Here is a 10,095-nt window from a genome sequence, read left to right on the forward strand (position 1 = left end):
TTCCTCAGGGGTCAATACTGGGACCAGTGCTGTTTAACATCTTTGTTGACGGCATGGACAGTGGGATCGAGTGCACCCTCAGCAAGTTTGGTGATGACACCAACTGTGTGGTGTTGTGGACACGCTGGAGGGAAGGGATGCCATCCAGAGGGACCTTGACAGGCTGGAGAGGTGGGCCTGTGAGAACCTCCTGAAGTTCAATAAGGCCAAGTGCAGAGTCCTGCACGTGGGTTGGAGTAATCCCAAGCACAAGTACAGGCTGGGCAGGGAATGGATTGAGAGCAGCCCTGAGGAAAAGGACTTGGGAGTGCTGGTGAATGAGAATCATAGAATCATAGAATGGTTAGGGTTGGAAGGGACCTTAAAGATCATCTAGTTCCAAGTCCCCTGCCATGGGCAGAGAAATCCTCCACTACACCAGTTGCCCAAAGCCTCATCCAATCTGGCCTTGAACACTTTGGATGAAGCTTTGGCTCAACATGAGCCGGCAATGTGCACTGGCAGCCCAGAAAGCCAACCATGTCCTGGGCTGCATCCAAAGCAGCGTGGCCAGCAGGTCGAGGGAGGTGATTCTGCCTCTCTGCTCTGCACTCATGAGACCCCACCTGGAATACTGCATTCAGCTCTGGAGTCCCCAACACAAGAAGGACATGGAGCTGCTGGAGCCAGTCCAGAGGAGGCCACAGAGATGATCCGAGGGCTGGAGCACTTCTGCTGTGAAGACAGGCTGAGAGAGTTGGGGCTGTTCAGCCTGGAGAAGAGAAGGCTCCGGGGTGATCTTATTTCAGCCTTCCAGTACTTAAAGGGGGCTACAGGAAAGCTGGAGAGGGACTTTTTACAAGGGCATGTAGTGACAGGACAAGGGGCAATGGCTTTAAACTGAAAGAGGGCAGATTTAGATTGGATATAAGGAAGAAATTTTTCACTGTGAGGGTGGTGAGGCACTGGCACAGGTTGCCCAGAGAAGCTGTGGCTGCCCCATCCCTGGAAGTGTTCAAGGCCAGGTTGGATGAGGCTTTGGGCAACCTGGTGTAGTGGAGGGTGTCCCTGCCCATGGCAGGGGGGTTGGAACTGGATGATCTTTGAGGTCCCTTCCAACCCAAACCATTCTGTGATTCTATGAAATATATAGAAGTGTGAGAAAATTAGCAGTTTTTATAATTCTCCTGTTTAGTTTCGTATCTGAATAATCCCAATCCTTTGCTTTTGTATAGAGACATTCAGGATGTCCATGTCGGAAGACAGTCAGCCAGAACAGGTAGATTTTGTACTATCTGGCATCCTGAACCACCTCTGACAGACTCCTATGTGCACAGCAAGGTTAGGCCACCAGAAGCAAAATATTTACCTGATCCGTTAAAAGCAGTGAGATCAGAGAGATCAATTAGCTGCTAATTGCCCGACAAGATTGTTTGTCCGGTTGGCTGTTTTGGCATCCCTTTGATAGCAGGTTTTTGTTGAATTCAAGGAGAACAACTGTGATTTGTTTGCAAACCTTTACCTATAAAGGAAATGTTTCAGATTAATTTGGCTCCTGCGTAGCTTTTTTTTTTTTTTTCCCCTCTCTCATTTTTTTTATAGTCATCCTGTGGAAATAAGTCTGTGTTCAGTTGGACTTTGGCAACGTGAAAGCTTTTTTTATACATTTTTTTCCATCCGGTAGTAATGTGTACATTGTGTATGATGCTGAAACAGGAAGTAGTGATGTGCTTTAAGTGAGCAATCCTTGTCATTATAGTGAAAAGGTCAGTGTTAAAGCATTTCTGCTGTAGGCTTCTTCTACGGCTTCTAAAAATACACTCAATTTGAATTTAAGTTTTTTTTGGGGGGTGCTGTTTTTCTGTAGAGAGTGGCAATTTAAAATTATATTTGAGATCCTTAACACAGCAAAAACTAAGTGTTTTGCTGCAGCTGTGCTCTAAGCATTTATGATGCAAGCCAGCATCTCTTAAAGAAAATCGTCCCTGTTTTCTTACTGCTGTGTAATTGAACATTTATTGCAATATATGTTATGAATTTCTCTGTAGACATCTTAGAGGTATTGGATTAGTTTATTTTCATTTTGTAACAAATAGCCTCAGATATTTAGAATGTAGGATGTAAGAGCCTAAACCTAAGTGATGTTTGATTCTGTCTGTTTTTATGAAGAATAAATCTGGAATTATGTCCTTGGATTTGCTTCGGATTCATATCCGGATAATGTAGAGCAGAATTAGGCTCTTACTTTTATTTGCTTTTGGAATAATTTATCTCCTTTTAGTTGCTCTGAGTCAAACCTCGTATCTGTTCAAAGCTCCTCGAAGTCAAACGAGAGACTCTTGTTTCATACCTGATTTTTCTGTAAGGTCACCACAGAAGGGATAGAACGTGCCTGACCTCTGATTCCATAGGATCACATTCAGAGGAGGGAAGGAGAGTCTTCTTCTTCTCAGCATATACCTGTTGACATTGGTATGAGATGTCTGAGACAAGTATGAGTGCCTACAGTTAAGGTTAATGAGTGTTAGAGTACAACAGATTTGATTATTTATTTGTTTTCTTAGTTGGATTCAGCGTTCTTTTAAGAAGACGGGTTCCAGTTATTTGCTTCAACATGCTCAGATAAAGGTCTCGGATAACAGTTTGAATTATGTGAATTAACAAGATGAAGGTGGGTTTAGTAAAGCCTTAAAGTGAATGAAATAATCAATACTACTACTAGTCACTAAAATGTGCTGTTATGTACCATCTCTCAACAGCTGAGATTCTAGAATAGTTCTTGAAATATGAGCCAGATTTAGAGCAAGCACTGGAATAATAATTGCACAGATCAGGATGCCAGGTTTTGTACCACTTCTCGTTTTACGTGCGCGGATTCTATCCCTTGAAATCAGCACCTACCAGGGACGCAAGTGTGTGTTCATAGAAATCTGGGAGTAAAAGCCTGGAGCTGGCGTTTGGTCGCGGCGAGCTTGCAGTCTACCCTTGACGGATCTGTAACTGGATCCTCTCCATCAGTCCCCTCAGTTCCTGGCTTCCTGGGGAATCCGTGTGAGCACAAGTGTTTTCCCAACGTGGCCATGGAGAACAGATCCTGCCCTGTTGCTTCTCCTCAAGTAAGCTTAGAATGATTCAAAAAAATACATTGTCATGATTAGTTCAGCTGCCCAAATTTCAAAAACGTGTGTGTTATTCTAAAAGTTTCAGGATACTTTCAAAACTGTGATTCTCTGGCTGGTTTTGGAGAATGGCAATGCATGCAATATGTGAGCACTGATATCCAGAGGGCAGGCAGAACATCTGGGGTGGAATGAAATGAGCAAATCAGAGTAGAATCATAGAATCATAGAATGGTTGGGTTGGAAGGGACCTCAAAGATCATCTAGTTCCAACCCCCCTGCCATGGGCAGGGACACCCTCCACTACACCAGGTTGCCCAAAGCCTCATCCAGCCTGGCCTTGAACACTGCCAGGGATGGGGCATCTACAACTTCTCTGGCCAACCTGTGCCAGTGCCTCACCACCCTCAATGAAAAGAATTTCTTTCTTATATCTAACCTAAATCTGCCCTTTTTCAGTTTAAAGCCATTGGCCCTTGTCCTATCACTACACACCCTTGTAAAAAGCCCCTCTCCAGCTTTCCTGTAGCCCCTTTAGGTACTGGAAGGCTGCAATAAGATCACCCCGGAGCCTTCTCTTCTCCAGGCTGAACAGTCCCAACTCTCTCAGCCTGTCTCCAGAGCAGAGGTGCTCCAGCCCTCGGATCATCTCTGTGGCCTCCTCTGGACCCGCTCCAGCAGCTCCATGTCCTTCTTGTGCTGGGGACTCCAGAGCTGAACACAGTATTCCAGGTGGGGTCTCAGGAGAGCAGAGCAGAGGGGCAGAATCACTTCCCTCGACCTGCTGGCCACTCTCCTTTTGGTACAGCCCAGGATACAGTTGGCTTTCTGGGCTGCCAGTGCACGGTGCCAGCTCATGTTGAGCTTCTCATCCACCAGCACTCCCAAGTCCTTTTCCTCAGGGCTGCTCTCAATCCATTCTCCGCCCAGCCTGTACTTGTGCTTGGGCTTGCCCCGACCCACGTGCAGGACCTTGCACTTGGCCTTGTTGAACTTCAGGAGGTTCTCACAGGCCCACCTCTCCAGCCTGTCAAGGTCTCTCTGGATGGCATCCCTTCCCTCCAGCGTGTCCACAACACCACATGACTTGGTGTCATCTGCAAACTTGCTGAGGGTGCACTCGATCTCACTGTCCATGTCTCCAACAAAGATGTTAGATAGCACTGGTCCCAGTACCGACCCCTGAGGAACACCACTCGTCACTGGCCTCCACGTGGACATTGAACCCTTGACCACAACTCTTTGAGAGCGACCATCCAGCCAATTCCTTATCCACCGAGTGGTCCATCCATCAAAACCACGTCTTTCCAGTTTACAGACAAGGATGTGGTGTGGGACAGTGTCAAATGCTTTGGATAAGTCCAGGTAGACAATGTCAGTTGCTCTTCCCCTATCCATCAATGCTGTAACCTCATCATAGAAGGCCACCAAATTAGTCAGGCAGGATTTGCCCGTATTGTCTTCAGATGTGAAAAGGTAACAACAGCAATTACAATACAGAAAGTGGTAGATTAAAATAAATACCCCTAACCTGCTTGAAAAGGGCTGCCGCCTTGGAATTGCGTGTGTAAGAGGATGTCTTGCGACTCCTGCCAAACTGCAGCAGAAGCACAGGCATCCTTGCATTCCCCAGTAATTCCGGACTTTGTCAAGTGCCAGTGGTTGACACAGGAATTTGCAGTCATTCCTAGAGGTGTTCAAACAGACAGGTAGAAGGCCAGCTGCAAAACCGCAGTCGGATGGGACCCCTAACCAGGGGCTGTTGGAAATGCAAAGAGAATCTCTCTGGTCAAGACCAGGAAGCCTTTTTACAAAACTGGGAAATTTAAGAAGTGTTTCTTCTCCCTTATCCTCCTAGCACAGTTCGAAGACCGCAAGTGTGGTGTCAGTTAGTATTAAAAAGCTTGCAGTTGGTCATCTCTTTTTTCATTTGTGTAAAATGCCAAAACTATATACCCCAAGGGCTGCATTCCTTTTGTTTTGTTGCTGCATAACATCCTCAGGCCATGAATGAATATAGAACCTTGCAAAGAAGGACAAACAAATGCTTATCTTGAGAGAGGTGATTCTCCCCCTCTACTCTGCCCTCGTGAGACCTCACCTGGAGTACTGCGTCCAGTTCTGGAGCCCCCAACATAAGAAGGACATGGACCAGTTGGAGAGGGTCCAGAGGAGGGCCACGAAGATGATAAGAGGGCTGGAGCACCTTTCCTATGCGGATAGGCTGAAAGAGTTGGGGCTGTTCAGCCTGGAGAAGAGGAGGCTCCGGGGTGACCTTATAGCGGTCTTCCAGTACCTCAAGGGGGCCTACAAGAAAGATGGGGAGAGGCTGTTCAGGAGGGCCTGTTGTGATAGGACAAGGGGTAATGGTTTTAAAATAGAGGGAGGTAGATTCAGGTTGGATATTAGGAAAAATTTTTTACCATGAGAGTTGTAGAACACTGGAACAGGTTGCCCAGAGAGGTGGTGGATGCTCCATCCCTGGAGACGTTCAAGGCCAGTTTGGACGAGGCCCTGAGCAACCTGATCTAGTTGGAGATATCCCTGTTCCTTGCAGGGGGGTTGGACTAGATGACCTTTGAAGGTCCCTTCCAGCCCTGACCATTCTATGATTCTATGATTCTATGATTCTATGATTATCTATCTTCATGCCAGTTAAATCCTTCAGTTCAGAGATGCACACTGAATGCTGGTCGAGAGCTCTTCTTCAGACTTAGCCCACCTATGACTTTGCCTAGGTAGAAGAAGCTGTAAATCCATGTTTTATTAGGCTTCCCAGTCTTTTTTTTTTTTTTTTCCACTGGGATGTCAACACCAAACAGCTTTTTGGGGAATATCATTAGTGAGGCAGAGGAAAACGTGTGGTAGGACAGCAAGCCCAAGGTGTGCTATCTTTCTTCCCAAACGGCCAAGACAATTTTCTTCTGAGTTGCAGGTGGGGAAGAGCTCAGAGGTGGCCTCTCTTGGCTGCTGGGCTTATCCCAGACATAAACTAGACTTGCCTAATAAGAGTCTTGGCAGAGGTCTGTGCATGAGTGTAAGGATTTCATAGGAGCCACTGCAGCTTGTCTATGCTAACACTTGCCCTATAGAACAGAAATTCTTCAGGGGCCAGTTACTGTGGTTTTGGGCCGGCTTCGTGCTGGCAGAGCTGGACAGAAAAGATTTAAAACAGGGCTGGATCTGACCCTTAGTCCTTACGCTAGAGTCAATATTTATTCTGTATGGTGCACTTAGGATTTAGCCTGGAAGACATAAGCTTCCAATTTGTTCACTTGCAAGAGCTGTAATATGAGCTACAAATTGAGAAGTAGTAAAAGTTGTGTTTTGCCAAATTTTATTTTAAAGCTGTTGAGTGTAACCGTTTTAATGGTCTGGGAAAAAAAAAAAAAGAGAAAAAAAAAAAAGGGAAGGAAGGAATAATCTTGGAGCTCTGCAGTCAACCAGATACACGTCCCCTGCATGCAGCTCACAAAGGCACCTTAGGAAAAGGAGCGAAAGGAAAATGCTCCTTTCTAGAAAGTTTTAAAAGTCTTGATTTAGTAGGTGCATCTGACATAAGTACAGCTCCTGGTTTCCCAGTAATCTTCTCATGTTCAAAGAAGTAAAATGTCCCGGTTTGAAGCGGGCAGATAGTGCAGTTAGTGTGGCTGGGGGAGCTGGCTCCTGGGCCACATTCCTACTGGGAAACCTGGCTTGGCTCCCAACCAGGCAGGACTTTGCAGCTCCTGTCAAACGATGTGCCCAGCACAGCTCCCCACGGCTCCTGCTCCGTGTAGGTGGGCTCCTCTCAGACACCCCAGCGGAGCTGAACTGTGCCAAAGGCAGGAAAGAAAACGTGCATTTTTATCATCCTTAGTTTGAAATATGTAGTACTTGAGATATAGGGGGTTTCTGGCTGTTGAACAGTGCATGTTTGATGAAAGGCAATGCTGAAAAGTGTATTTATGGTGTTTTCTGAAGCAGAAACATGAATCAGTTGGAAAATGGGAGTCTGTTGTCGGCTCAAGCTAGTGCAGGCAGGTGAGATAGAGGCTTGACTGGGAAAAACAAACACAATGCAAACTGGCATTGCAGTGTCTTAGGTTTCTCCAGTTAGGCCAGTCTCCCATTAGGGAGAGGGGAGGAAAAAAAAAAAAAAAAAGAAACTGAAAGAAATAACATTAAAGCCATCTTTGATGCAGGATGGATGGCAGCTCAAACCAAACCAGAAATGATTATGTTGGTTCTGGAAAGGGATTTATTTTCCCCAGGAGAGTGATTGTGACCAAACGTAAACCATCAATAATCCCTGTAATTAGTCTGTACCTGTTTCATAGTGTAGGTTGAAAAATTATATGGAATGCTCTGAAAATAGCAGGACCGCAGAATGGCTTGAACTCTGTGACGGAGGTCTCAGTCCTGAACAGAAAATTGTTGGAAGTATGTTAGCATTGTCTTTTGCTCGAATAAAACCATTGCTGTCACATTTCCGTGACTGGCAGATTTCTTCTCCAAAGGTGCTCTCAGTAGAGGCAGTCTGGAACAGGAAGGATACTCCCATGTTCTAGAAATTTCTTCTCGCCGTTTGCAAAATTGCCTAATAAGGAGAAAAGTGTTTTTCTTTGAAGATGGCTAATAACTTTATGCCCTCAGAGCCACACATTTTCCTTTACATCCGTGCTCCTTGTATATTGGCAGCGTTACTGACCTGAGATGCCAGTTCAGCTCAGCTGCCAGGAATGGTTTGCCACTTTCCTGCCGTTTCACCGTGGAGCTGCTCCGCAGTCACCACTTCTGATAGATTGCATATCGTGCACGAGGATTTATTTTTCCATTTGTAGTGACATTTTTTATTTGAGGAAACAGATTAGGAAAATTTTTTTTAAAATTACTCGAATTACTTTTTTTTTTTTTTCCTGTAGAGAATCAGACAAGAGAGTTATTCAAAAAGCCATTAGTGCATCAAAGCTGAATGGCATTATGACCTAAAATATTCCAGTTTGTATCTGATGGCTTACTATTATTTTGTGCTATAGGGGATTTCTCTATAGTTAGAATTTAAAAATATGTTATCTGTATTTGATTAAACAAACAGTCCATTAGCTATTGCTGTCCTCACTACTGATACATTATTTGTACTATTAAATAAATAATCGATAACTGGTGGCACAGTAGTGATTCTACTTACGTCATGGGGCTTTACTAGCATCCATTTCTTCTTTGAAAGTGTTATTGATTACAAAGAATTAAAAATATTTTAAATTTTTGGTGATTTTTTTTTCTTTTATAGGCTTTACTATTTTATCATCTCTTGGTTTTATTCAATGGAGAAAGAATGAGCACTTTACCTGTTTTTCTGGCAGTTTCTAATTGAGGATCATAGTAGCCTCCATCCCACACTCCGAAGCTAATGCTCCAGCTGTTCCTACAGATCTGCTCTTTAGAGATGCTCTGAATTTTGTCCTAAATAAAAAGCCTAAAGAAAAGCCATAATTGTTGCTTTTGTTATCACAATTGAACAAACACCCTTTTTAATGAAACAAAAGCCAAAATCTGTTTTCAACATAACGTTTAAGAAGGACATGGAGCTGCTGGAGCAGGTCCAGAGGAGGCCACGAAGATGATCCGAGGGCTGGAGCACCTCTGCTATGGAGATAGGCTGAGAGAGCTGGGGCTGTTCAGCCTGGAGAAGAGAAGGCTCCGGGGGGATCTTATTGCAGCCTTCCAGTACCTAAAGGGGCTACAGGAAAGCTGGGAGGGACTTTTTACAAGGGCGTGTAGTGACAGGGCAAGGGGCAATGGATTTAAACTGAAAGAGGGCAGATTTAGATTAGAGATAAGGAAGAAATTTTTCACTGGGAGGGTGGTGAGGCACTGGCACAGGTTGCACAGAGAATTTGTAGATGCCCCATCCCTGGAAGTGTTCAAGGCCAGGTTGGATGAGGCTTTGGGCAACGTGGTGTAGTGGAGGGTGTCCCTGCCCATGGCAGGGGGGTTGGAACTGGATGATCTTTGAGGTCCCTTCCAATCCTAACCATTCTATGATTCTATGATTCTATGATTTGTTGAAAATTGAAGAGAAAGTCCTCCTTTGATGGGAGAAATGCTCTTTAGGGTAGTGGGATGATCTTCAGACCCCCTGTTGTCTGTGCCACGCTTTTCAGCAATACAGAGAGGAGCCTGCAGCCTGGTGATGGTCAGACAGGTGGCAAATCATGACAGTCCCAGAAGTCCTTTAACCATGTATTTGGTCTGTAGGTTTCTTCTTTGAGAAGGCAGCTGTATGTCCTTGAGCAGTGTCACACCGGTGTGAACCGATTTGGAAACGTCCTCGCGCTTCACTACGTTTTCTTGTACCTGGTCAGGATTCTGTTCTGGTCCCTGCAACATTTAATGAGAGGTCCACAGTCTAAAAGAATTAGCTGCAGAGAGGCACTGGAAGGGGATTTGCCAATGGGATCCAGGGATAATCCAGGTTTAACAAAGGCGTAGGAATGAAGAGGGACATTGGCAGCTTTCTTTTTACCGGTTCAGGAAGGTGAGGCTGCATTAGTTTAGACTTACAGTTATTCATCTACACCGTAGAAACCTAGGTACTTAAAAGTGACCCACACTCATATTCTTCAAAATGTAGTTACTCAGACTGAGACACAACATGATTTTTTTCCAGTGGATGGATAAATGACATTTTCAGGCCTCCACTGTAAAGAACAGAAAACTTTCTTCAGCATCTGTATTGAATATCCAGAATTTCTTATGCCTGTATTTATTTTTTTTTTCTACAGGAAATTTGAAGATAGTCATGCCTATTAGATGCCTAGAAGATGCAGGTAATTTTTTTATACTGAAAAAAAATAATCATATATTCCCATTACCTATGTGTTTTCTTGCACTTTGCTAATGTTTCTTCAAGCCAAATTCAGTTTTTCTACAGTAGGAATGAAAAATATTATAGTATCTCTCATACTGCTTTTTTTACCCTTTTCCTTGCTATTGTGAAGTCATGACTGTCTTC

General features: G+C 44.5%; 1 protein-coding gene across 8 annotated transcripts in view; it reads left to right on the top strand.

Moving 5' to 3' along the window:
• HIVEP2 (HIVEP zinc finger 2) overlaps positions 1–10,095 on the top strand; it is a 163,214-nt gene that overhangs the window by 126,567 nt on the left and 26,552 nt on the right. For 7 of the 8 annotated variants that reach the window (XM_086631204.1, XM_086631202.1, XM_086631207.1 and 4 more), the window contains one exon: positions 9,866–9,910. The gene's annotated coding sequence lies outside the window, so the exon portion shown is untranslated. Of the gene's footprint in view, positions 1–3,068; positions 3,096–9,865; positions 9,911–10,095 lie in introns of those variants that run through there. The other variant, XM_086631209.1, reaches the window with a different exon arrangement.

This window comes from Tauraco erythrolophus, chromosome 2 (genome assembly GCF_009769465.1).
Source record: "Tauraco erythrolophus isolate bTauEry1 chromosome 2, bTauEry1.pri, whole genome shotgun sequence".
Classification (NCBI taxonomy): Eukaryota; Metazoa; Chordata; class Aves; order Musophagiformes; family Musophagidae; genus Tauraco; species Tauraco erythrolophus.